The sequence below is a fragment of the Marmota flaviventris genome, chromosome 17, assembly GCF_047511675.1.
Source record: "Marmota flaviventris isolate mMarFla1 chromosome 17, mMarFla1.hap1, whole genome shotgun sequence".
Lineage (NCBI taxonomy): Eukaryota > Metazoa > Chordata > Mammalia > Rodentia > Sciuridae > Marmota > Marmota flaviventris.
In genome coordinates, this window is record NC_092514.1 from 810,884 (window position 1) to 837,626 (window position 26,743).

Below are 26,743 nucleotides of genomic sequence, written 5' to 3' on the forward strand. Positions count from 1 at the left end.
CTCGCCCACTAAATGGATAAAAATCGCCTACCACTTATCTCCTAGAGACACTGAGGCATAAAGAAAGATCTTAGGAAGCCCCTTTTTTACCATATTGCTTTCAGACCAAATAGCATCCCTCTCACTCAGAGGGTTGATCTGGGATGCCTTGGACATTTCTACCTGCTGTCCCTGTGGGGCAGCATTGACCTCTTCTGTGTGCTACTTCATCCAAGGACTGTCCAAGGTAGATGCAGCCAATAAGCCTGAGAAGATGCCAGCTGAATAAAGCCCTCCCCTCCCCACTACTGTTTGCTGTTGTTTGTGGTTTGATAATTCCACAAGTTTGGTACAGACTTTCACTATTTAAAAAGTGCTCTATTAAGCAATAAGGAAAGTCACATGCTCATTAGAAAGCTGATTTTTGAAACTGAGAGCTGGCTGTGGGTGCTGGCATTGGAAGTGCTGACGTAGGCACAGGTAACTGTTGGTGGAAGCAGGGCTGGCACCTGCCCCTGGTTGTGAAACTTGTGCAGTTCTATATGAAGTATTGGAGGCACTGTTTGTGATCGGTGCCATCACATTTTAATTACCACTAAGATGGCTTGGCAACGCATCCTTCTTGGCAGCCTGTGAAAAAAATATTTTTGCAAACTGGAAGGCAGACTAGTGGTTTTAATTCATTGAAAAAGAAACTCCATAGTACCCAGATGGAAATGACATTTCAAAACTTTCCATAATACACCATATTGCACAGAGACAGGCATTTCTCTGGGCTACTCTGTGCTTTACTTTGCACTAGGAAGTTCAAGGCATAAGTTGAAAACACAGGTGTTTCTTCCAGTAGAATTAGGAAACTTTGGGAGTAGTTTGAGCTGACATCCTTGGACATGAAGGAAAACCCTAAGAAGATTGTGATTTCCACTGACTCCCTTTTCCCAGACTAACATACTGGTAACAGGGTCAGGTATTCTTCTCTCTTCTCCACCTCTCTCAGCCAATGACTTACTGGCTGAATTGTTTCCCCACTCCACCTGAAGCTGTCTGGACTCCCAGGGTGTGTGAGAGCTTTGCCACTTGCACAGATAACATAAATAAAACCTTTTCCAAAGCAGACAGATACTTTTAGAACATTCAGTTCATGATGTTCCAGTAAATTGTTGCATCAATGGAGAAGAATGATGTGGGTATTAGTAAAAATGTAATTAAACGTGTCCCAGAGTGAGTTTAGGCAGATTAGCAAATGTCAGTGCAGTCATGGCCAATGGACAGCCAAGGAGTGTTACCACCCTAGGGAGGTTCACTGTGGGGGAGGGAAATGCTCTACTGGAATCAAATGCCCCAGTCTTAGAGTGCATGTTCCCTGGTGATGTGGTAAGGACTAGATGACAGTTTCTCATATTTACATGACACCTGAAGTTATTCAGAGGCCAATATATAGATACTCCATCTTCTCCGTGGCTGGGAAAATGGACTTAGTATTGGGTTAGATGATTTTTTTTTAAATCAAGAAAAACTTAAATTGCTGCTCTTCAATCCCATCAATAATGGCATAGACGTGGGGTGGAGATTGGCAGAAAGGGCCATGGTTCCTGATTCGACTGTGTGTTGCAAAATTAAACTGAAGTAACACCCAGGAAGAGAAGACAATGGTTCCCATAGGTCAGGAAATTGACCTCAGCGGCTTGTCCAAGGTCCTATAGCAAGTGACTGACCTATGATCCAAGCCAAAATGAGCATGCCCATGGGGTGCCTTTCCCACCCCAAAGGCTGGATCTGGCCATGAAACTAAGGCCAGTCCCTTTGCTTTATTTGACTTTTCCTGTTCCTACAGTCTAGACAGCACATCTTGAATGATTAAGGAAGATATTCCCTAACATTTATTTAGTTCAACTTCATATTAGGGTTACAGGACAGTATTTAGTTCTTTCTCTTTGAAGGATGCATTAATGATTTTTAATTCTGATTGATATTATTAGAAAACATCGATTTCTTGCTCTCTTTATGGAAAGGAACAGGCAAATAAGGAAAAAGAAACATTTCAATCTCAAAACCTCTGCACCCCCCTGTGAGTACTGAGGGCACACTGAAGGCTCACCTGGGGGATGGTCCAGGCACCCAGAGGGAACAGTGGTGGATAATTAAGAACAAGGACCCCAAGTCAGATGCTCAAAGCTTCCCATTCATCTGCTAAGTAATTTGTGGGATGCTGCCTCATCTCACAGGCTCCCTTTCCTGGTCTGAAATATGTGAGTTATAATGACAGGACCTATTTCAAAGGGTCATTGAAAGAATTAATGGTGATGGAGCTTATTATAGGTCTTGATCTTTGGCCATTGCCGTTCACTCTATTATGCTATTGGTAATCATATGAGTATTCATATTTACGTGGCTGGAGGCATTCTACAATAGCAAATCCCCAACTATGAGAAGCAAATTCTGTAAAGAGCGGTGAAGAACCCTCTGCAAAGGGGCTGCATAATGACAGTAGGAAGATGAAGGATGTAACGGGGGAGATCGAATACTGTAATTATGATCCACACCCAGCTCTGGGGGAAGTAGGAACTTCACTAAGTCCATGGACATGAGGTTCTGTAAGGCCTACTAGATGGGCCATACAAATGGAGCAGAGGTTCTGGGCTCTGTCAAGTAAACCCAATGGGAAAATATCTCCACTGAATCCACGGAAGCCAAATCCCAGGATAGTTGGGGCATAGGAGCATGGAATCAACACAAGTAAAGAGAGAGCTGAAGAGTTGCTCAGAAGAAGAGTTTTCTGTAAGAGAAAAGGTATAGCATGAAAATCTAGCTCATGGTGTACATATGTGGCATATGTACCCATTTATAATTCACATTTGAGACTAAAAGGAAAGATTGTGTGATCAACTCTCATAGAACAAAATAAATATGTACCCTAACCTCAATGTAAAAAAAAAAAAAAAAAAAGAATTCAATGAAAATCACAGAATGTTAGCATAGAAAATACAGTCTTTTTACTGTGGAAAACAAATAAATGAAAAGATTAAATTATTTCAACTCTTTAATGATGAAAGTTATCCTCTCCCTATGCACGGTGTTTGAAATACACAGTTTATTTATTTTTTTATTTATTTATTTTTTTAATATTCACACTTTCAGAATTCCAGTGCATCCTTCTAAGATGTTTCTAATCCCCTGATTTTGTCAGACTTTGAAGATGCAAGGAAGTTCTAAAAGTTATTCAGAGGAGTGAGAGAAGAAATATTTCTTAGCAAAGAGGAGTGTGAGGATTTTTGCCACTTAATCCCAGCATGAGCATTGGTGCACATGGTTTCTGAGGTTGATTTATCATCCAGATGTGTTATGGGTATTTGTGTTCATGAATGTCTCTTGATAGATAGAAATGCTTAAATTACTGAGTCTCTTCCATAGCATGGAATTCAGGAGAAGATTGGCTAAGGAAAGTTTGCTCCCCCAAAGTTCCTATTGTCCTGTGTCTGCCCATCCCATGGTCCTGGCTAAGGAACCAAGCAATCATGGTGGCTTTCCAGAAAGTATGCCATCTTGATGAGGATTCTTGGTTGTAAGATATAGTAACAAATCTCATCAGAAGAAGATCTGATGTGAGGACACCAGTGGGAAAATCAGATTTGGAGAGGGTTCAGAGCAGAGGCTGTGACCCTTGCCTGGGTCAGCAAGCAACAACCATCTTCTGGGAAGAAAACAAGTAGTGTGCAAAAGGAAAATGCAGGGGTGTGAAAGGGTGGAAGCAGTGGAAGCAATGGCAGGAAGGTGCTCCTTCTGCAGCAAGCCACCCTCCTCTAGGTGACCCAATTCCAAGTGCAGTAAGGTGAGAGATGGAGAGTGTGTCCATCAGCTGAGCTGATGTCTGGCATCTGTGCCCTGGTAGTGGGAAGTGAAAAAAGATGGTTCTGTCTTTGTTTTCTTTTCTTTTTTTTAAAGAGAGAGAGAGAGAGAGAGAGAGAGAGAGAGAGAGAGAGAGAGAGAGAATTTTTTTAATACTCATTTTAGCTTTTGGCGGACACAACATCTTTGTTGGTATGTGGTGCTGAGGATGGAACCCGGGCCACATGCATGGCAGGCGAGTGCGCTACCACTTGAGCCACATCCCCAGCCCTCTGTCTTTGTTTTCAAAGCATGGAGATTCACTGTATCAAATACCTGAGGAAACAGGGGACTTTCTTAATGAAGAACATCAGAGGAGATCTGAGGCTGCAGAACATAAAATAATCAACAAGTGGTCTCTACACTCAGTGAATCTAGAACACAGGGAAGTGTACCTCCCTGAGTTAGGTGCTGATAGCATCAAGGAATTGGTGTGCCTGGTGGGTCTGTCTTCTTTTTTGTATTTTTAAGCCCTGGTTGCATGTGATGAGTGAGAGGAAAAAGACGATTTCCTTACTCATCATCACTGTACCCAGCACAGATCTCAGAGTTGAGCAATACTTGTTCTTGTGGAGATCTAGAACTTTTTGCTTTAGGTAACGTGATAATGATTTTGCCCTTCCCTGTAGTGTACAATTAAGGAGATGGAGACTTGAAATTTGTCTAAGAACTCACAGGATTAGAATGCACCCTTCCCTGATCTCTCAATTCTGGGGAGTTCTTTCCCTCCACCTTTAAGAAGTGAAAAGCTTGATACATGTGATCATTGAATATTTCCAATTATGCTTAACATGTCTGCAAAAGCTTCACACCTTGAAAACTTCTGACTTCCTTCTCCAGCTGCTTTAGAGATACTTTATCTGTGACTTCCTGTAGCTTCACTATGATTTGTTTAGGTGTGAATTTCCTTCAGTTTCCTTCAGGGGATTCACTAGGTTCTGAAATGGGGGAATTAATGTCTATAGTAGGTAAATAGTTTCCCTCTCCACAAATTCATGTCTACCTGGAACTGCAGATTGTTACTTTATTTGAAAATAGAATCTTTGCCAATGTAATTAAGATGAAGAAGTCGTTTTATGGTGAAGCCTCACTTTTTTATAGGAAGTAGAACTTGTCATTGGTGAATTTGGATATTTAGCTGTGATTTCAAAGCAGTTTTGGAGGCACATCCTAGCTTCTCCTTGTTGCCTAGAGTAAAATATGAAAGGAATGAGACAAATTGAGAAGGAATTGTTAAGTAAGAAGGAATAGCAAGGATTTCAAGACTCTCTCTGAAGCTAGGAGAAGGCAAAAAAAGAATTATTCCCTGGATCCTTCAGAGTGTATGTAGACCTACAGACACTTCAATTTTGAACTTCCAGCCCTCAGAAATGTGAGATTAAAAATTTTTGTTGTTTTAAGTCAAAAATTTTTTGATAATTTGTTATGGAAGCCCTAGGAAACTAATACAATGACTTTCAGTGGATCAGAAAAAAATATAGCCATTATCTCTTTAACTATTAATTCAATTTCATTTTTTCCCTGCTGGGATACAAAGAATATTCTAGTTCTTTTCATTCTATTGTGGTGTCTCTTGTTTTCTCATTTGTATTGTTTATGCATATAATCTCTTCCTCTCCCGATTATAAATTCTGTCTGTAGCTGTGTGTTATCTGGCGTTAAACCTATTCATTAAATTTTAAATTGGTTTTTTACTTTTCATTTCCCCAATCTGTTTTTTTTTTTTCAAATCTTCTCTGATACTGTATAATTTCATTTTCCCTGCATAGATATTCAAGTTTGTCTTTCAAACCTGTAAGCAAAGTCAGCAAAAGCTTTTGCAGTCTTTGATAATTCTAATCCTGAAGGTCTGCTTTAGTTTGGATCTGGAAAGTTCCTCAAAGGTCCATGTGTTAAAGGCTTAGTTCTCATCTTGGTGTTATTGGAAAGTGGTAGAAATTTTTAAAAGGCAAAGATAAGTAGGAAGTTTTAGGATATTAAGGGCATGCCCTTGAAGGGGATTGTGGGATGCAGATCTCTTCCTCTCTCTTTTTGCAGCCCAGACAACATGAGGTGAACACCCCACTCCACCACACAATTCCTACAATAGGCCCAAAGTAATAGGGCCAATCTCTTATGGACTGACACTTCTGAAACCATGAGTCAAAACAAGTTCCTCTTCTTTTTAAATTGATAATCACAGGTAGTTTGTTACAGTAATGGAAAACAGATTAACACTGTCTTTGCAGATAAGTTTCTTGTTTTTTTCTTGTTCTGACTCATGAAGTCTAGTCTCCATGTCTGTTTGGTTATCTTTGCATGCTGTCACTGCATTTTTCAAAATTATTTGCAGAAATAATAGAAGGTGCAGAAAGAAAACAACTCTCTCAGAAAAGATTTGCATTTAAAAGTGCTTGGGGATACTGCTGACCCAAAACCTCTTCTAAACAAGGTCAAAGCTTTGAACTACTAGATCCACTAACTGAGTCACACCTGTGCTACACTTTCGCTGAGGTCTTCTCTTCTCCTAACCACTGTTCTCAGGGAATGGCCCTTAGTGATCTTTTAGATTCAGTACCTAGTGTGGACCAAGGACTCCTGTGCTCTATGAGACTTTTAAAAACAAAAGCCAAATCTTTGTTTAGTAAATGGCTTCGGGCTAAGAGTGGTTCCTCTTTAAATTTAGTGGCTCCTTACCATCGATCCGTTCTTCCATGCTTCTAAGAAGACTGACTCATATTTCTCCAGGGATTTTATTATTATGAGCAGTAGAGTTAGCAGTAGGGTTAGTCTAAATCATCTGGGATGCCACGATGGAGGCAGGAACACCTGATTAACTCTGCAGCAGTTAACATCCACAGCACCAGCTTTGGAATCAGATCTGTGTTGGAATCCTCCCCAAACCTTACTTTCCTCATCTGTAACATGGGAGTAGCTAGTGGTCTTCACATATAGCAGGATTTCTGTCATGTAGTAGTTACTAATATTAACCTTTCAGATACAAAGTCAATTTTAAAAGACAGAATCCTGGCAACCTTGAGGATATGGATTGTTCATTTCTTCATGAAACTCAAAGGAGGGGCCCTAGATGGTAGGACATACTTATTTGTAAGGTAGCCTTCCAGATGGCATTTCCTCTGTCAGCCAGTTACAGTTTCTTGCAGACATAAATGAGAAATCATTCAGGTATATGCAAGTGGGTTCACCAGTTTAGTATTTTTAAAAATATCTGAAGTCCAGTGAATCATGTTTAGACTACAAATCAGCCTTTCTAGAGACTGGCACCATTTCTAAGTACAGGACATCTAGAAAGCACATTGTTACTCTGACAAGTTCTGCTTATTCTAGTGAAGTTTTAGTGAGTACATTCTCAGTTCACAAGAACTTAAAACACTTTGAAGCTACCTGACTTTTGTAGCACATGTGTGAATTCATCCTCCAAATAGCATCACCCTTGTTTTAGTCTGCTTATTGTTACTATAACAGAATTCCTGTGACAGGGTGACTTATTAAGAACAGAGATTTATTTTGGCTTGTTGTTCAGGAGGATGGAAAGTCCAAGAATATGGTGCTGGTATCTGCTTTGCTTATGGAGAAGCCCTCATGCTGTTTCTACCCATGGTAGAAAAGGGAAGGACAGAATATGTAGAAGAAATAAAAGATGAGATGTGGCATAGATATACAATAACCCCCTCTTGCAGTAACTAATACAGTCTTGCCAAAAGCAAGAACCCACTCACTCTTTTGAAAATTAACCCAGCTTTGTGAGAATGGCATTAGCTGCTTCATGAAGGCAAAGTCCTCATTACCTTTAAGGTCCTATCACCTCACAACACACTATTACATTGAGAATTAAACTTCAGTGTGAGCTTTGAAGGAGATAAACTATGTTCAAACCATAGCATTCTTTGAAATTATCTGTTCACCCATCTCCAGACCTGTCCATCTACAAAATAAGGCTTGTCCAAGAAGACGAATTTTCAGGTGATGGGTAGTTGTGGGAAGAACAAGAAAATGTCAGTATTTCTTGACCCAGAGAAGTCTCTTACAAAAGGGAGAAATATTTTCTCTTATTGTCTTGAAAATAGTAATTGGTTGAGTTTTACACCAGTGTAAATTCCAAATTCAGTCCTTACTGTACAGGATCATATTACCCAAACCTAACCAAAATGAAAATCAATGATTTAATGGTAAATCATCCAGTGTTTAAAAATGGCAAAACCTGTACAGAAATACTAAATATGATGGCTACATAAAGCAGATAGAAAGCAGCCTGAAGTCAATCAGTTCATAGAAGTTAAAAGACAAAACATTCTTATATTTTCATAGCATGTTTATTCTAATCTTGAATAATTTTCTAATTCTAATCTTGAAATCTGGGAAAATAAGTGCCATGACATGAGATGTGCTAGCCTCAGAATAAATATCCCAGTTTTTGCTATGGGGTAGACATGTCCCCCAAAGGACCATGTGTTGAAGGCCTTGTCCCCAGCCTATGTCATTATTCGGAGGTGGTAGAAATTTTAAGAGGTGGGGCCAAGAGATACTGGGTAGGGCCACTATTGTTAGGTCATCAGGGAAGGGCCCTCTGTGAAGACCATGTGGAAGTTATCTTCATAAGAAGGACACAACCATGAGAAAGCTGGGCACCTGTTCAGTGGTGGCAATAGCATCAGCAAAGCCCCTCAGGGCAGAGAAATTATCCTGTGTTAGAGCAGAGCTTCTCAGAACACTGCTGTAGGTTGCTGGGACTGCTTTCACAGAGCACCAAGGCTCAACCGTGTAGACAACAAAAATGTGTCATCTTCAATCTGGAGGCTGGAAAATCCCAGAAGAAAATGCTTACAGAATTGATATTCCCTGTGACTACTCTTCTTGAGCAACAGATAACCATTTTCTGCATGTGTCCTCAAGTGGTCATGCCTGCCAGTGACTGTATCCTATAGTTCTGGTAGTATAATTTAAGTTCCGGTATTGTGATGCCTCCTGCATTACTTTTCTCGCTAAGGATTGTTTTGGTTATTCCGGGCCTCTTAACATTACAAATGAATTTTCTGACTGTTCTTTACTTTTCCACGAAGAATGTCGTTGGAATTTCAATAGGAATTGCACTAATTCTGTATAGTGCTTTTAGTAGTATGGCTATTTTACAATATTAATTTCACCTATGCAAGAACATGGGAGATCTTTCCATTTTCTAAGGTCTTCATCAATTTCTTTAGTGTTATGTAGTTTTCATTGTAGAAGTCTTTCGCCTCTTTGTTAGATTGATTCCCAAGCATTTCATTTATTTTTTTGAGGCCATTGTGAATGGGATAGTTTTCCTGATTTCTCTTTCAGCTGATTCGTCACTGGCGCATAGGAACTCAATTGACTTATGGGTATTAATTTTATATCCTGTTATGTTGCTAAATTCATTTATGAGTTCTAGAAGCTTTCTGTTGTAGTTTTTTGGGTGTTCTAAATATAGAATCCTGTCATTGGCAAATAGAGATAGTTTGAGCTCTTCTTTTCCTATTCATATCCCTTTAATTTTCTTCTTTTCTCTAATTGCTCTGGCTAGGGTTTCAAGAGCTATGTTGAATAGGACAGGTCAAAGAAGGCATCCCTGTCTTGTTCCAGTGTTTAGAGGGAATGCTTTCAATTTTTCTCCATTTGAAAGATGTTGGACTTGGGTTTAGCAAATATATTTTTACAAAGTTAAGGTATGTTCCTACTATTCCTGGTTTTTCTAATGTTTTGAACATTAATGGATGTTTTGTAAAGTGCTTTTTCTACATCTATTGAGATAATCATGTGATTCTTGTCTTTAAGTCTATGTATGTTCTGAATTATGTTTACTGATTTCTGTATATTGAACTAACCTCGCATTGCTGGAATGAACCCAATTTGATCATGGTGCATTGTTTTTAATTGTGATTTGTCAGTATTTTATTAAGGATTTTTGCATCTATGTTTATCAGAGATATTGACCTGGAGTTTTCTTTCCTTGATTATTTTTTGTATGGTTTTGGTATAAGGGTGCTACTAGCTTCATAGAATGAGTTTGGAAGGGTTCCCTCCTTTTCTATTCCATGGAATAATTTTAGGAGTATTGGTGTAAGTTCTTCTTTGAAGATCTGGTAGAACATGGCTGACAATCCATCTGGTCCTGGACTTTTCTTGAGTGGTAGGATTTTGATGTCATCTATAATTTCATTGCTTGAAATTATGTTTAAATTTTATATGTTCTCTTGATTCAATTTGGCTAGATCATAGGTCTCCAGAAATTTGTCAATATCTTTGTGATTTTCTATTTTATTGAAGTATAGATTTTCAAAGTAGCTTCTGATTATTGTCTGCATTTCAGTGGTGTCCTTGGGGATACTTCATTTTTTATCATGAATTTTTAGTAATTTGAGTTTTCTCTCTTTTTCTTCATTGGTTTGCCTAAGGATTTATCAATTTTTACATTTTTTCAAAGAATCATCGTTTTGTTTTGTTATTTTTTTTTACTTTTTTCTTTCAATTTCATTAATTTTAGCTCTGATTTTAATTATTTTCTGTATTCTAATGCTTTTGGAGTTTATTTGTTCTTTTTCTAGGGCTTTGAGAAGTAAAGTTAGGTCATTTCTTTGGTTACTTTCTATTCTCTTAAGGAATGAGCTCAATACAATGAATTCTCCTCTTGGAACTACCTTCATAGTGTCCCAGAGATTTTGATATGTTGACTCACTATTTTCATTTACCTCTAAGTATTTTTAAATTTTAATCCTGATTTCTTAAGCTACCCATTGGTCATTCAATAGTGTATTATTTAGTCTTCAGCAGTTAGAGAATATTCTATTTTTTAATTTTATTTTCATTATAATATGATAAAATGCAAGGTATTATATCTATTTTTTGTGTGTTTTCTAAGAGTTGTTTTATGGCCTAAGATATGGACTATTTTAAAGAGGGATCCATGTGCTTCTGAGAAGAAAGTGTATTCAGTCATTGGTGGTAGAAGTATTCCTTATATATCGGTTAAGTCTAAACTATTAATTTGTATTTTTTATTCTATAGCTTCTTTATTTAAGTTTTGTTTGGAACATCTATTGAGTGGTGAGAGAGGTGTGTTAAAGTCACCAGTATTATTGTGTTGTGATCTATTTGATTCTTGAAATTGTGAAGATTTTATTTGATGGATGTAGATGCTCCATTTTTTGGTGAATAAATGTTTAAGATTGTTATGTCTTATTGATGTATAGTTCCGTTAAGCAGTATGAAATGGTGTTCTTTGTCTCTTTTAATTAATTTTGAATTGAAGTACACTTTATCTGATATGATGATAGAAACCCCTGCTTGTTTACAAGATTCATGTGAATTATAAGTTTTTTTTTTCCATCCTTTTACCTTCAGTCTATGGATGTCTTTGCCTTTAAGGAGAGTCTCTTAGAGACAACATATTGTTGGGCCTTCTTTTTTAATCCAATGTGCCATTCTATGTCTTTTGATTAATGAGTCTTGGCCATTTTCATTCAATGTTATTTCTGAGAAGTGATTTTTATTCCCTTTCATTTTGATTTATTTCTGGTTTTAATTTGAATTAGTTTCTCCTTTACTTTTATTTTTCATTTCTTCTTCATGAAATATTTTATTGAGTATATTTTGTAGTGCAGACTTTCTAATTGTGATTCTTTTAACTTTTGTTTGTCATGAAAGATTTTTATCTCATTGTCAATTCTGAAGCTTAATTTTGCAGGGTATAGTAGAAATTCTTGGTTGGTATTCATTTTCATTCAGAGTTTGGTATACATTACCCCAAGACCTCCTAGCTTTAAGGGTCTAGGTTGGAAAAACCAACAGAGATCCAGATTGGTTTCTCTGTAAATGTGACTTAATGTTTTTCTCTGGCTGCCTTTAAAATTCTATGCTTATTCTGTATGTAAAGCATTTTCATAATAATTTGCCTTGTTGTAGGTCTGATGTAATTTGGGATATTTGGGGTCCTGTATGCCTCCTATATTTGATTTTTCCATTTAATTCTTAACTTTTGAGAAATTTTATGATACTATTTCATTAAAAAAAATTGTGCATTCCTTTGGTTTGTATCTCTGAGCCTTCATGTATCTCAATAAATCTTAAATTTGATATTTTCATGTCATCCTATATTTCTTGGAAATTCTACTCATAGTCTTTTAAAATATTTTTTCCATGATCAACTTTATTTTCAAGATTATAGATTTTTGTCTTTATTGGCTGAAACTCTGTCTTCCAATTGATTTATTCTGATGGTGATACTTTCCAATGAATTTTTAATTTGATTTTTGATTGCTTCATTTCAAGGATTTCTGCCCCCCCACCCCCAAATCTCTATCTCTTTTCTGAAGTGATCCAGTTAAAGATAGAGTTCATTGAGAGGGAGAAGAAGGGATGGGAATGGGCAGAAAAGAGTTTGTAGATTCAAGAGTTGAACAGGGCAAATGCAGAGGTGATGTAGGATATGTTTATGAGGAGTGAGAAGAAAAATATAGAGGTAAAAGAATTAAAGGAAGAGTAAAAAAGAGAGCAATATAGTTTGGGTATTAGCAAGAGATAAGAGAGAAATAGAAACAAAGGGAAACAGCCGTGAAACAGGCAGTAGAAAATCATTCCAAAATATACTTATCGATAACCCTATCCCTCAAAAAACAGAGTACAGAATAATATACACCCATAAATCAAAGGCATTTCTGTGTATCAGTGACAAAGCCTCTGAGAATAAAATGAGGAAAACTACCCCATTCACAGTAACCTCAAAAAAAGTAAGATACTTGGGAATCAACAAAGGTGAAAGATCTATACAATGAAAACTACAGAACCCTAAAGAGAGAAATCAAAGAAGATCTTAGAAGATGGAAAGATCTACCTTGCTCTTGGATAGGCAGAATTAATATTATAAAAATGGCCATACTACCAAAAGCACTATACAGATTTAATGCAATTCCAATCAAAATCCCAATGGCATTCCTCATAGAAATAGAAAAAACAATCATGAAATTCACTTGGAAAAATAAGAGACCCAGAATAGATAAAGCAATCCTGAGCAGGAAGAGCAAAGCAGGTGGCATTGCTATACCAGACCTTAAAATATATTACAGAGCAATAGTAAAAAAAAGCAGCATGGTATTGGCACAAAAACAGGCTGGTAGACCAATGGTACAGAACAGAGAACACAGATCTAACCCACAAAATTACAATTATCCTATATTAGACAAAGGTGCCAAAAACATGCACTGAAGAAAAGATAGCATCTTCAACAAATGGTGCTGGTAAAACTGGAAATCCATATGCAACAAAATGAGATTAAAGCCATATCTCTCACCATGCACAAAACTCAACTCAAAATGGATCAAGGACCTAGGAATTAAACCAGAGATTCTATGTCTAATAGAAAGAAAAGTAGGCCCTAATCTTCATCATGTGGGATTAGGCCCAAACTTGCTTAATAAGACTCCTATAGCACAAGAATTAAAACCAAGAATCAATAAATGGGATAGAATCAAACTAAAAAGTTTCTTCTAGGCAAAAAAAGGAATCTGTGAGATGAATAGAGAGCCTACAACTTGGGAGCAAATCTTAAGTTCTCACACATCAGATAGAGTACTAATCACTAGGGTATATGAAGAACTCAAAAAGCTAAACACCAAAAAAACAAATAACCCAATCAACAAATGGACCAAGAACCTGAACAGACACTTCTCAGAAGAGGATATATAATCAATCATCAAATATATGAAAAAAATGTTCATCATCACTAGCAGTTAGAGAAATGCAAATCAAAACTACTCTAAGATACCATCTCACTCCAGTCAGAATGGCAGCTATTATGAAGACAAATAACAAGATCTGTTGGCGAGGATGTGGGGAAAAGGTACACTCATACATTGCTGGTGGTGCTGCAAATTGGTGCAGCCAATATGGAAAGCAGTATGGAGATTCCTTGGAAATCTGAGAATGGAACCACCATTTGACCCAGCTATCCCTCTCCTAGGACTATACCCAAAGGATTTAAAAACAGCATACTACAGGGAAACAGCCACATCAATGTTTATAGCAGAACAATTCACAATAGCTTAACTGTGGAACCAATCTAGATGCCCTTCAATGGATGAATGAATTTTTTAAAAAAATGTGGCATTTATACACAATGGAATATTACTCAGCCATAAGAGAGAAAAAATCATGGCATTTGCAGGTAAATGGAGGGAGTTGGAGAAGATAATGCTTAGTGAAGTTAACCAATCCCAAAAAAACAAATGTCTAATGTTTCCTGATATAAAGAAGCTGACTCATAGTGGGGTAGGGAGGGGGAGCATGGGATGAATAGATGAATTCTAAATAGGGAAGAGGGATGGGAGAGAAAGGGAGGAGGCAGGGGATTAGCAAGGATGGTGGAATGTGATGGACATCATTACTCAAAGTATGTGTATGAAGACACAAATTGGGTGTCAACCTACTTTATATACAAACAGAGATATGAAAAATTGTGGGACATATGTGTAATAAGAATTGTAATGCATTCCGCTGTCATGTATTTAAAAAATAAAATCAGATTATGGAAGATGGCGGCGAGGGGAATGCATTGCCCCCGTGTGCTGAGTCACTGTGCGGGAGAATGACAAGTCAGGATGGCTAAAGGCTATCTTGTTAGGAATTTCCAGCAAAAGTGGGGTGCTCCGGAACCTGGAGGAAGGATTTCCATCGCACGAGGATTGGCTACAGGGGCTCAAACGCGAGAGATTTGTCCACACGGAGGGTCACACTGCTTGTTCAGCAAATCACCCCACGGTTAGAGTCTATGGCGCGCACTGGGAAACGAGGAGATAGCAATGCAGGGATACAGCACTGCAGTTTCCGCGGGCTTCTGCCAGCTGTGCAAGCACCGTACTCAGTGCTGAATTCTGGGTTTGAGACGGGGGAAGGAAGTGGTCCAATTCGGTTCTCCATACCGGTCAGACCACAGAGGAGGCCAGCGGCCACCATCTTGGAGAGCTGACGTCACCATCCCTGTTTTCGACTGATCGCAGCTCATTCAGCCATAGAACAGGTGATTTCAGGCTGCCTTTCACCAGCGGCTGGCAGACTAGTTGCTCAGGCTCAGTGCTGAATAGCCCGCGGAAACTGCTTCTTGGAGCCTGCTCTTATCAGAGCATGCACCGAGCACAGAACGGCTGGGTTCCGGCTCCCGGAACTGCTCTGGCTCAGGGCTAAGGAGCCCACGGAAACTGCTTCTCGGTCTGGGTCCTGCTGAATACTGTGGAGGTAAATACCAACCAAGCCTTCGTGGGCAGTGGCAACAGGACTGAGACGGGGCTTGTGAGGGCCGGTCAGGACTCACCCGTTGCTTCGGTCACCCAGCAAAGGGAACAAAATGCTGCCATTTGCATGGGATGCCAGCATGGCAGAGATCTGATGTCATCGGAAGGTGGCGGAGCAGAGAACTTCATCAATACCAGCGGTGACAGAAGCAGTTGGTCTCCTGGTAGGGAGGGTGATTCACAGACACCCGAGTCTCTCTCACTTTGTCGTCGAGCCAGAGGGGAGGAGCAGGGCCACCGCCCGCACCCAGAGCAGGCCCAGCGGCTCACCAGCGGCGTGGGGGTCACGTGACCCCAATTGGAGTAGGGGCGGAGTGGAGCCGCCACCCGCGCCCGCAAGGTGGGCAGTCCTGCGACAGACCAGCGAATCAGGCCCAGTGGTCCACAGGTGTGGTAGGAGGGCCAGGGCAGAGCCGCCGCCTGCGCCTGCAAGGTGGGCAGACCTGCGACACACCAGTGGATCAGGCCCAGCGGCCTGCCAGCATGGTACACACGTCACCCCAAATGGAGTAGGGGCAGAGAAGAGCCTTCCCCCACGCCCAGATCAGGCCCAGCGGCCCGCCGGTGTTGTGGTCATGTGACCCCAATTGGGGTGGGGGCGGAGCGGAGCCGCCACCCGTGACCGCAGGGTGGGCAGACCTGCGACCAACCTGCAGATCAGGCCCAGAGGTCAGCGGGTGTGGTAGGAGGAGCAGGGCAGAGCCGCCGCCCGCGCCTGCAAGGTAGGCAGACCTGCGACAGACCAGCGGATCAGGCCTGGTGGCCTGCCGGCGTGGTACACACGTCACCCCAATTGGAGTAGGGGCAGAGCAGAGCCGCCGCCCGTGCCCGCAAGGTAGGCAGACCTGCGACCGACCAGTGGAACAGGCCCAGCGGCCGGCCTGGGTGGTAGGCACTTCACCCCAGTTGGAGTAGGAGCAGAGCAGAGCCTTCGCCCACGCCCGGAACAGGCCCAGCGGTCCGCGGGTGTGGTAGACAAGTCACACCATTTGGAGGAGGGGCAGAGCAGAGCCGCCACCCACGCCTGCAAGATTGGCAGACCTGCAACCGCACCCGCAGATCAGGCTCGCTGGCCTGCCGGCGTGGTACACACATCACCCCAATTGGAGTAGAGGCAGAGCAGAGCTTTCGCCCGCGCCCAGGACAGGCCCAGCGGCCCGCCGGCACAGTAGTCATGTCACCCCAATTGTAATAAGGGCAGAGCAGAGCCGCCTCCCGTGCCAGGAATAAGCCCAGTGACCCGCCGGCATGGTAGACACGTCACCCCAGTTGGAGTAAGGGCAGAGCAGAGCCGCCGCCCGCGCCTGCAAGGTAGGCAGACCTGTGACTGACTGGCAGAGCATGCCCAGGGGTCCGCGGGGGTGGTAGACACCTCACACCAATTGGAGGAGGGGCAGAGCAGAGCCCCCGCCCGCGCCTGCAAGGTAGGCAGACCACCTCCCGACCCTGCAATGGAGACTTTTCAACTATACAAGAGCAATATAAATATATAGGGGAAAAATTTTTCAAAAACACAACAGTTTCACAAAGCAGAAAGAAATGCAAGCAGTATGAAAAGACAAGGAATGAAAGGACCACAAGCAATGCAGGTCAACTCAACTATAGAAGAGGTAACAGCTGCAGCAGATGGAATGTCAGATAAAGAATTCAGGATATACATGCTTCAGATGATCTGGAGTCTCAAGGAAGACATTAGACAGCAAAATCAGACAATGAAAGATCACTTCGACAACGAATTACGCAAACAAATCCAGGAAGCAAAGGATCAACTATACAGGGAGATAGAGGTTATAAAAAACAAACAAACAGAAATCCTAGAAATGCAGGAAGCAATAAACCAACTTAAAAACTCAATGGAGAATACTACCAGCAGAGTAGAACACTTAGAAGATAGAACATCAGACAATGAAGACAAAGTATTTCAACTGGAAAAGAACATAGACAGCTCAGCAAGACTGTTAAGAAACCATGAGCAGAACATCCAAGAAATATGGGATAACATTAAGAGACCAAACTTAAGAGTCATTGGGATACAGGAAGGTACAGAGCTCCAAACCAAAGGAATGAGAAGTCTATTCAATGAAATAATACAAGAAAACTTCCCAGACTTGAAGAATGAGACAGAACCCCAAATCCTAGAAGCCTACAGGACGCCAAATGTGCAAAATAATAAGAGATCCACACCTAGACACATCATAATGAAGATGCCCAACATACAGAATAAGGAGAGAATTTTAAAAGCTACAAGAGAAAGGAAGAAGATTACATTTAGGGGTAAGCCAATCAGGATAACAGCTGATCTTTCAACACAGACTCTGAAAGCTAGAAGATCCTGGAATAACATATTTCAAACACTGAAAGAAAATGGGTTCCAACCAAGAATTGTGTATCCAGCGAAATTAAGCTTCAGGATGGAGGATGAAATTAAAACCTTCCACGATAAACAAAAGTTAAAAGAATTAGCAGCTAGAAAACCATCTCTTGAAAACATCCTTGGCAAAACATTACAGGAAGAGGAAATGGAAAATAACAACTAAAACCAACAGTGGGAGGTAGGACAGTAAAGGGGGGGGGAATAATCAAAGAGGAAAACAAACCATGTTTAGTAACATAAATAAACAAACATGGATGGAAGAACAACCCATATCTCAATAATAACCCTAAATGTTAATGGCTTAAACTCACCAATTAAGAGACACAGGCTAGTAGATTGGATCACAAAACAAGACCCAACAATATGCTGCCTACAGGAGATGCATTTGATAGGAAAAGACATACATAGGCTGAAGGTGAAAGGTTGGGAAAAATCAAATCACTCATATGGACTTCGGAAACAATCAGGAGTGTCCATACTCATATCAAATAAAATAGATTTCAAGCCAAATTAATCAAAAGGGATAAAGAGGGACACTACATACTGCTCAAGGGAACCATACACCAACAAGACATAACAATCATAAATATATATGCCCCAAACAATGGTGCAGCTATGTTCATCAAACAAATTCTTCTCAAGTTCAAGAGTCTAATAGACCACCATACAAAAATCATGGGAGACTTCAACACACCTCTCTCGCCACTGGACAGATCTTCCAAACAAAAGTTGAATAAGGAAACTATAGAACTCAATAACACAATTAATAACCTAGACTTAATTGACATATATAGAATATACCACCCAACATCAAGCAGTTACACTTTTTTCTCAGCAGCACATGGATCCTTCTCAAAAATAGATCATATATTATGTCACAGGGCAACTCTTAGACAATATAAAGGAGTAGAGATAATACCATGCATCTTATCTGATCATAATGGAATGAAACTGAAAATCAATGATAAAAGAAGGAAGGAAAAAGCATGCATCACTTGGAGAATGTAAAATAGGTTACTGAATGATCAACGGGTTATAGAAGACATCCAGGAGGAAATTAAAAAGTTCTTAGAGATAAATGAAAACACAGACACAGCATATCGGAATCTATGGGACACATTGAAAGCAGTTCTAAGAGGAAAATTCATTGCTTGGAGTTCATTCCTTAAAAAAAGAAAAAACCAACAAATAAATGATCTCATACTTCATCTCAAAATCCTAGAAAAATAAGAGCAAAACAACAGCAAAAGAAGTAGAAGGCAAGAAATAATTAAAATTAGAGCTGAAATTAATGAAATCGAAACAAAAGAAACAATTGAAAAAATTGACAAAAATAAAAGTTGGTTCTTTGAAAAAATAAATAAAATCAACAGACCCTTAGCCATGCTAGCGAAGAGAAGAAGAGAGAGAACTCAAATTACTAGCATACGGGATGAAAAAGGCAATATCACAACAGACACTTCAGAAATACAGAAGATAATCAAAAATTATTTTGAATCCTTATACTCCAATAAATTAGAAGATAGTGAAGGCATCAATAAATTTCTTAAGACATATGATCTGCCCAGATTGAGTCAGGAGGATATAGACAACCTAAACAGACCAATATCAATTGAGGAAATAGAAGAAACCATCAAAAGACCACCAACTAAGAAAAGCCCAGGACTGGATGGGTATACAGCAGAGTTTTACAAAACCTTTAAAGAGGAACTAATACCAATACTTTTCAAGCTACTTCAGGAAATAGAAAAAGAGGGAGAACTTCCAAATTCATTCTACAAGGCCAACATCACCCTGATACCTAAACCAGACAAAGACACTTCAAAGAAAGAAAACTTCAGACCAATATCTCTAAGGAACCTAGATGCAAAAATCCTCAATAAAATTCTGGCGAATCGGATACAAAAACATATCAAAAAAATTGTGCACCATGATCAAGTAGGATTCATCCCTGGGATGCAAGGCTGGTTCACTATACGGAAATCAATAAATGTTATTCACCACATCAATAGACTTAAAAATAAGAAACATATGATCATCTCTATGGATGCGGAAAAAGCATTTGACAAAGTACAGCATCCCTTTATGTTCAAAACTCTAGAAAGACTAGGGATAACAGGAACATACCTCAATATTATAAAAGCAATCTATGCTAAGCCTCAGGCTAGCATCATTCTGAATGGAGAAAAATTGAAGGCATTCCCTCTAAAATCTGGAACAAGACAGGGATGCCCTCTCTCACCACTACTGCTCAACATAGTTCTCGAAACACTGGCCAGAGCAATCAGACAGACAAAAGAAATTAAAGGCATAAAAATAGGAAAAGAAGAACTTAAATTATCACTATTTGCAGGTGACATGATTCTATACCTAGCAGACCCAAAAGGCTCTACAAAGAAACTATTAGAGCTAAGAAATGAATTCAGCAAAGTGGCAGGATATAAAATCAACACGCATAAATCAAAGGCATTCCTGTATATCAGCGACAAATCCTCTGAAATGGAAATGAGGACAACCACTCCATTCACAATATCTTCAAAAAAAATAAAATACTTGGGAATCAACCTAACAAAAGAGGTGAAAGACTTATACAATGAAAACTACAGAACCCTAAAGAGAGAAATAGAAGAAGATCTTAGAAGATGGAAAAAATATACCCTGTTCATGGATAGGCAGAACTAACATCATCAAAATGGCGATATTACCAAAAGTTCTCTATAGGTTTAATGCAATGCCAATCAAAATCCCAACGCATTTCTTGTAGAAATAGAGAAAGCAATCATGAAATTCATATGGAAAAATAAAAGACCCAGAATAGAAAAAACAATGCTGAGCAGGAAGAGTGAATCAGGCGGTATAGTGATACCAGACTTCAAACTATACTACAGAGCAATAGTAACAAAAACAGCATGGTACTGGTACCAAAACAGGCGGGTGGACCAATGGTACAGAATAGAGGACACAGAAACCAATCCACAAAACTACAACTATCTTATATTTGATAAAGGGACTAAAAGCATGCAATGGAGGAAGGATAGCATCTTCAACAAATGGTGCTGGGAAAACTGGAAATCCATATGCAACAAAATGAAACTGAATCCCTTTCTCTCGCCATGCACAAAAGTTAACTCAAAATGGATCAAGGAGCTTGATATCAAATCAGAGACACGCCGTCTGATAGAAGAAAAAGTTGGCTATGATCTACATACTGTGGGGTCAGGCTCCAAATTCCTCAATAGGACACCCATAGCACAAGAGTTAATAACTTGAATCAACAAATGGGACTTACTCAAACTAAAAAGTTTTTTTTTTTTTCTCAGCAAAAGAAACATTAAGAGAGGTAAATAGGGAGCCTACACCCTGGGAACAAATCTTTACTCCTCCCACTTCAGATAGAGCCCTAATATCCAGAGTATACAAAGAACTCAAAAAATTAGAAAATAAGATAACAAATAACCCAGTCAACAAATGGGCCAAGGACCTGAACAGACACTTCTCAGAGGAGGACATACAATCAATCAACAAGTACATGAAAAAATGCTCACCATGTCTATCAGTCAGAGAAATGCAAATCAAAACCACCCTAAGATACCATCTCACTCCAGTAAGATTGGCAGCCATTATGAAGTCAAACAACAACAAGTGCTGGCGAGGATGTGGGGAAAAGTGTGCACTTGTACATTGCTGTGGGACTGCAAATTGGTGCAGCCAATTTGGAAAGCAGTATGGAGATTTCTTGGAAAGCTGGGAATAGAACCACCATTTGACCTAGCTATTCCCCTTCTTGGTCTATTCCCTAAAGACCTAAAAAGAACATGCTACAGGGACACTGCTACATTGATGTTCATAGCAGCACAATTCACAATAGCAAGACTGTGGAACCAACCTAGATGCCCTTCAATAGACGAATGGATGAAAAAAATGTGGCATTTATACACAATGGAGTATTACTCTGCATTAAAAAATGACAAAATCATAGAATTTGCAGGGAAATGGATGGCATTAGAGCAGATTATGTTAAGTGAAGCTAGCCAATCCCTAAAAAACAAATGCCAAATGTCTTCTTTGATATAAGGAGAGTAAATAAGAACAGAGTAGGGATGAAGAGCATGAGAAGAAGATTAACATTAAACAGGGATGAGAGATGGGAGTGAAAGGGTGAGAGAAGAGAAATTCCATGGAAATGGAAGGAGACCCTCAGGGTTATACAAAAGTACATACAAGAGGAAGTGAGGGGAAAGGGGAAAATAATACAAGGGGGAGAAATGAAGGACAGTAGAGGGGGTAGAGAGAGAAGAGGGGAGGGGAGGGGATGGGAGGGTTGATAGTAGAGGATAGGAAAGGCAGCAGAATACAACAGACACTAGTATGGCAATATGTAAATAAATGGATGTGTAACTGATGTGATTCTGCAATCTGTATATGGGGTAAAAATGGGAGTTCATAACCCACTTGAATCAACGTGTGAAATATGATATATCAAGAACTATGTAATGTTTTGAGTTGACTTCTGTGTAGAGTGAGAGGTGGCAGTCACTTAATTATTCTACCTAGAGATAATCAGTTTTCCCAGTACCAGTTACTTTTTTAAAAGGCTGTCTTTTCTCCAAGGTATGTTTTTGGTGGTTTTACCGAGGCTCAGGTGACTGTATTTGTGTCTGATTATTTCTGCCTTCTATTCTGTTCCATTGGAGTCTGTGTCGATTTTTATGACAGTACCATACTGTTTTGGTTACTACAGCTCTATAGTATAATTTAAAGTGAGTATTTTTCCAGCATATTCCTTTTTCTTAGAATTGCTTTGTTTGTTCCAGGTCATTTATTATATTCCATTATAATCATATTCCATATGAATTTTAGAACTTTTTTTCTAGTTCTGTGAAGAATTTCATTTGATGATGATTGCATTGATCTTTAGATTGCTTTTGATAATATGGTCATTTGAACAAAATATTAATTCTATTCATAAATATGGGAGTTCTTTCCATCTTTTAAGGTCTTCTTCAATTTCTTTAATGTTCTTTAATTTTCATCGTAAAGGTATTTCACCTCATTGGTTAGATTTGCTTCTAGGTATTTTATTTATTTATTTTTGAGGCTATTGTGAATGGAATCGTTCCTGATTTCTTTTGCAGAAGATTTATAATCGATGTATAGAAAAGCTATTGATTTTATATTGATTTTGTATCCTGCTACTTTGATGAGTCTGTTTATTAACTCTAAAAATTTTCTATTAGAGCTTTTTGATCTTCTAAGCCTAGGAGCATATCACCTGTAAACAGTGATAATTTGAGTTCTGCCTTTTACTATTTGCATCCCCTTAGTTTCCTTTTCTTGACTGATTGCTCTAGCTAGAGTTTCAAAAACTGTATTAAATGGAGGTGGTGAGAGTGGACATTCTTGTCTTGTTCCTAATTTTAGAGGATTTTTTTTTTCAGTTTTTCTCTGTTCAGTATAATGTTGCCTTTGACTTTGTCATATACAACCTTTATGAAATTGAGGTATGTTTCTTCTATTCATAGTTTTTTCAGTGTTTTTATAATAAATGGTAGCTGAATTTTGTTGAAGGCTTTTTTTTTTGCATCTGTTGAGATGATTATGTGATATTTGCCCTTAATTCTGTCTATATGCTGAACTACACTTATTCATTAGCTTATGTTGAACCATCCTTGCATCCCTGTAATGAAACCAACTTGATCATGATGACCAATCTTCTTGATGAATGTTAAATATCATTTGCTGATACTTAAAGATTTTTTACATCTATATTCATTAAATATATTAATCTGAGTTTTCTTTCTTTGCTCTGTCTTGTTTTGGTATCAGGGTGATACATCATGGAATGAATATGGAAATAATTCCCTGCATTTCTATTTCATGGAATAATTTGAGGAGACTTGATGTTAGTTCTTTTTCAAAGGTTTGACTGAATTCAGCTGAAAATCCAGCTATTCCTGGGCCTTTTGTTGTTGAAGGATGAAAATTTTTTCTTTTTACTTCAATCTTATTATTTGTTATTGTTGTGTATTGATTTTCCTATATCTTATTGGTTCAATTTCTAGAAATTTATCAATTTCTTCTAGATTTTCTAATCTATCAGAGTATGTGTTTTCTTTTCTCTTTCTTTTTTTTTCCCCTTTGGTACTAGGGGTTTAACCTAGGGGTGCTTACCCACTGAACCACATCACCAGTCACTTTTTTATTTTATTTCTGAGACAGGAGAAGTTGTTGTTCAAGGTCTTGGTAAGATACTGAGGCTGGCTTTGAATTTATGATCCTCCTGCCTCAGCCTCCTAAGCCACTGGTATAATTGGCATGTACCACTGTGCCCAGTGAAAGTATAGGTTTTCAAAACAGTCTGGATGTTGTTGATGTCTACAGTTATATCACCTTTTTCAACTCTTATTTTGTTAATTTGGGTATTTTCTCTCTTCTGGTTAGTTTGCTTAAGAATTTGTCAATCTTATTTCTTTTTATGAAAAGAATCAAATCTTCATTACCTTGATCTTTTGTAGCATTTTTTTCATTCTTTATTTCTTTAATTTTGGACATAATAGTAATTATTTTCTTTCTTCTACTGGCATTGGAACTGGCTTATTCTTGTTTATCTAGGACCTTTGGTGTATGTCAGTAGATTGTTTATTTGAGAGTTTTCTGATTTTTTAATTATAAATTTAGGCATTCATATTTATAAAATTTCCTCTTACTACAGTCTTCATAGTGTCCCAGAGAGTCTGATACATTGTATCTGCAGTTGCATTTTACTCTAAAAAATTTTAAAAATTCTCCCCTGATTTCTTCTATCACCTATTTATTATTCAAAAGTGTTTATCTAATTTCCATAGTTTTTCTTGTTTTTGGACTTCTAATTTCACTGCATTAAAATCTGATAAGATGCATGGACTTATATAGATCATTTTTATATTTGGTAAAATCTGCTTTATGGCCTAAAATATGATCTTTTGAGGAGAGGGGTTCATGAGAAGCTGAGAAGAAACTATATTAAGCTGTTTTGTATGAAATATTCTGTAAATGTCCACTAAAGCAATTTTATTTATAGTATATTTCAGGTCAGAATTGTCTTTGCTGATTTTATGTCTGGATGATTCATATGTTGATGAGAGAGTTGTGTTGAAATCAAAATCACCCATTGTTATTGTATTGCAATCTATCTGAGACTTTATGTTGAGTAGTGTTTGTTTTATGTAAGTAGGTAAACAGACGTTTGGGGCATAAATGTTTACTATAGTTTTATCATTGTATTAAATTTCTCCCTTTACCAGTATGAAGTACTCTTCTTTTTTTTAGTCTGATTAATTTTGACTTTAAGTCCACTTTGTCAGAAAAAAAAAAAAGAGTACATACACAGCTTGTTTTGAGGCTCCATTTTCATGGGAAATTATTTTTCATCATTCACTTTTGGCCTGTGGATATCTTTGCCTGAGAGGTATGTCTCCTGAAGGCAACATATAGTTGGGTCATGTTTTTTTTTTTTTTTTTATTAAAATATTTTATTAAAAACACACATCCATTACTCAGATATCTACTAAAATGATAGCAGATGAGATTTTTTTTAAAAATTGAAACCTAATCTGAGTATGACAAGAATGAGGAAAGTTATTTGTATATAAGAACAATCAATGCACATTTGGAAAAATCTTAACAGGTATATCATTGTCAGTTTTCTTAACAGAAGTAATGTAATTAAAAGAAGAAAAGTGGAATGCTATTGGGGGAAAAAAAGTGGCTTCACCCAGAATTATTTCATCAGAGTCCAGGAATAGGAGGCCAGGATATGTGATGGTTGAAGGACACATGAGTAACAGATTCCCACTTCCACTTGCTCCATTCAGGCCACTTATCTTCAGGAGAAAAAGAACCAAGAATGGTGTTGATTCAGGCAAACAAGGCACAGGAGAAGATTAGAGACAGGCACAGACATAAATGGAAGGAGTTCTTGCATGCATTCATGTTTTTAAATCCAAATTCCCAGTGTTTTAATTGAAGAATTGAGACCAGTCACATTAGTGTAATTATAGAAAGATGTTTAATATTTCCTGACATATTGCTTTATCTCTATCATTTATTTTATGCCTATCATTTGTTTAGGTACTCTTCCAATGAAATTTGTCCTATCCCAAGTTTTTTTTTTTAATCTTCTTCTGTGTGTAGAATTTCTTTAATGATCTTTGTCCATGATGGATTATTAGTCATGTATTCTTTTAGTTGATGCTGATCTGGGAAGGTTTTGGTTTCTCCTCTATTCTGGTGGATAGCTTTGCTGGATATAGCAATCTTTGTTGGCAGTTATTTTCTTTCCCAGCTTGAAACATGTTTCCCAGCTTGTTCCGTGATCTCCTATATTTTATAGTTTCTAAATCAGATATTCCTTCAGTTGGTTTACTTCTAAATGTGACCTGACATTTCCCTCTTTAGGCTTGTAAAATTTTCTACTTGTTCTGTAAATTTGGCACTTTAAGGGTAATGTGTTATAAAGAAGATACTTTTTTAATCTTGTCTAATTGGGGTTCTAAATGCATCCATATCTGTATGTCCATCTCAATCCCAGGGTTTGGAAAATTTTTATATTATTTTACTAAAAACATTATCATTGCCATTAGGCTCTTTTCTGTTTCTTCCTCATTGCCAAAGAGTCTCTCTCTCTCTCTCTCTCTCTCTCTCTCTCTCTCTCTCTCGGTAACAGGCAAAGAAGAGATTTATTGAAGGTGACAGTAGTACTCTTATGAGCAGAGTAGAGTCGGCTAAGTAAGAGCATTTTAAAGTCAGTGTCAATAATTTCAAATTTGGTCTATAAATATTTCCACATATTCTGATTATAGTTTCTTACTTTCTTCATTTATTACTGCTTTGACATTCAAAACCAGAGGCCACTTTGTATTCAAGCTCTGAGATTCTGTCTTCTGTGCAGTCTGTTAGCTGGGTTGGGGGTGTGACTCAGCAGCATATTATCTACCTCATGAATTTATAATTTCACACTAGATTCCAAGCACCTCACAAGAAAAGAGGAAAAATAAACAACAGCAACAATAAAAAATATTTAGCAACAAGGTCAATTCCAGGTCCCTACTGATATTTACAATACTAATAACCACAAAAACAGGACTTTTAGGGTCAAGAAATTAACAACAACACCATCAATGAACTAGCTTAATTGCCACTTTAAAGACCCTATCTTGTGGATTTG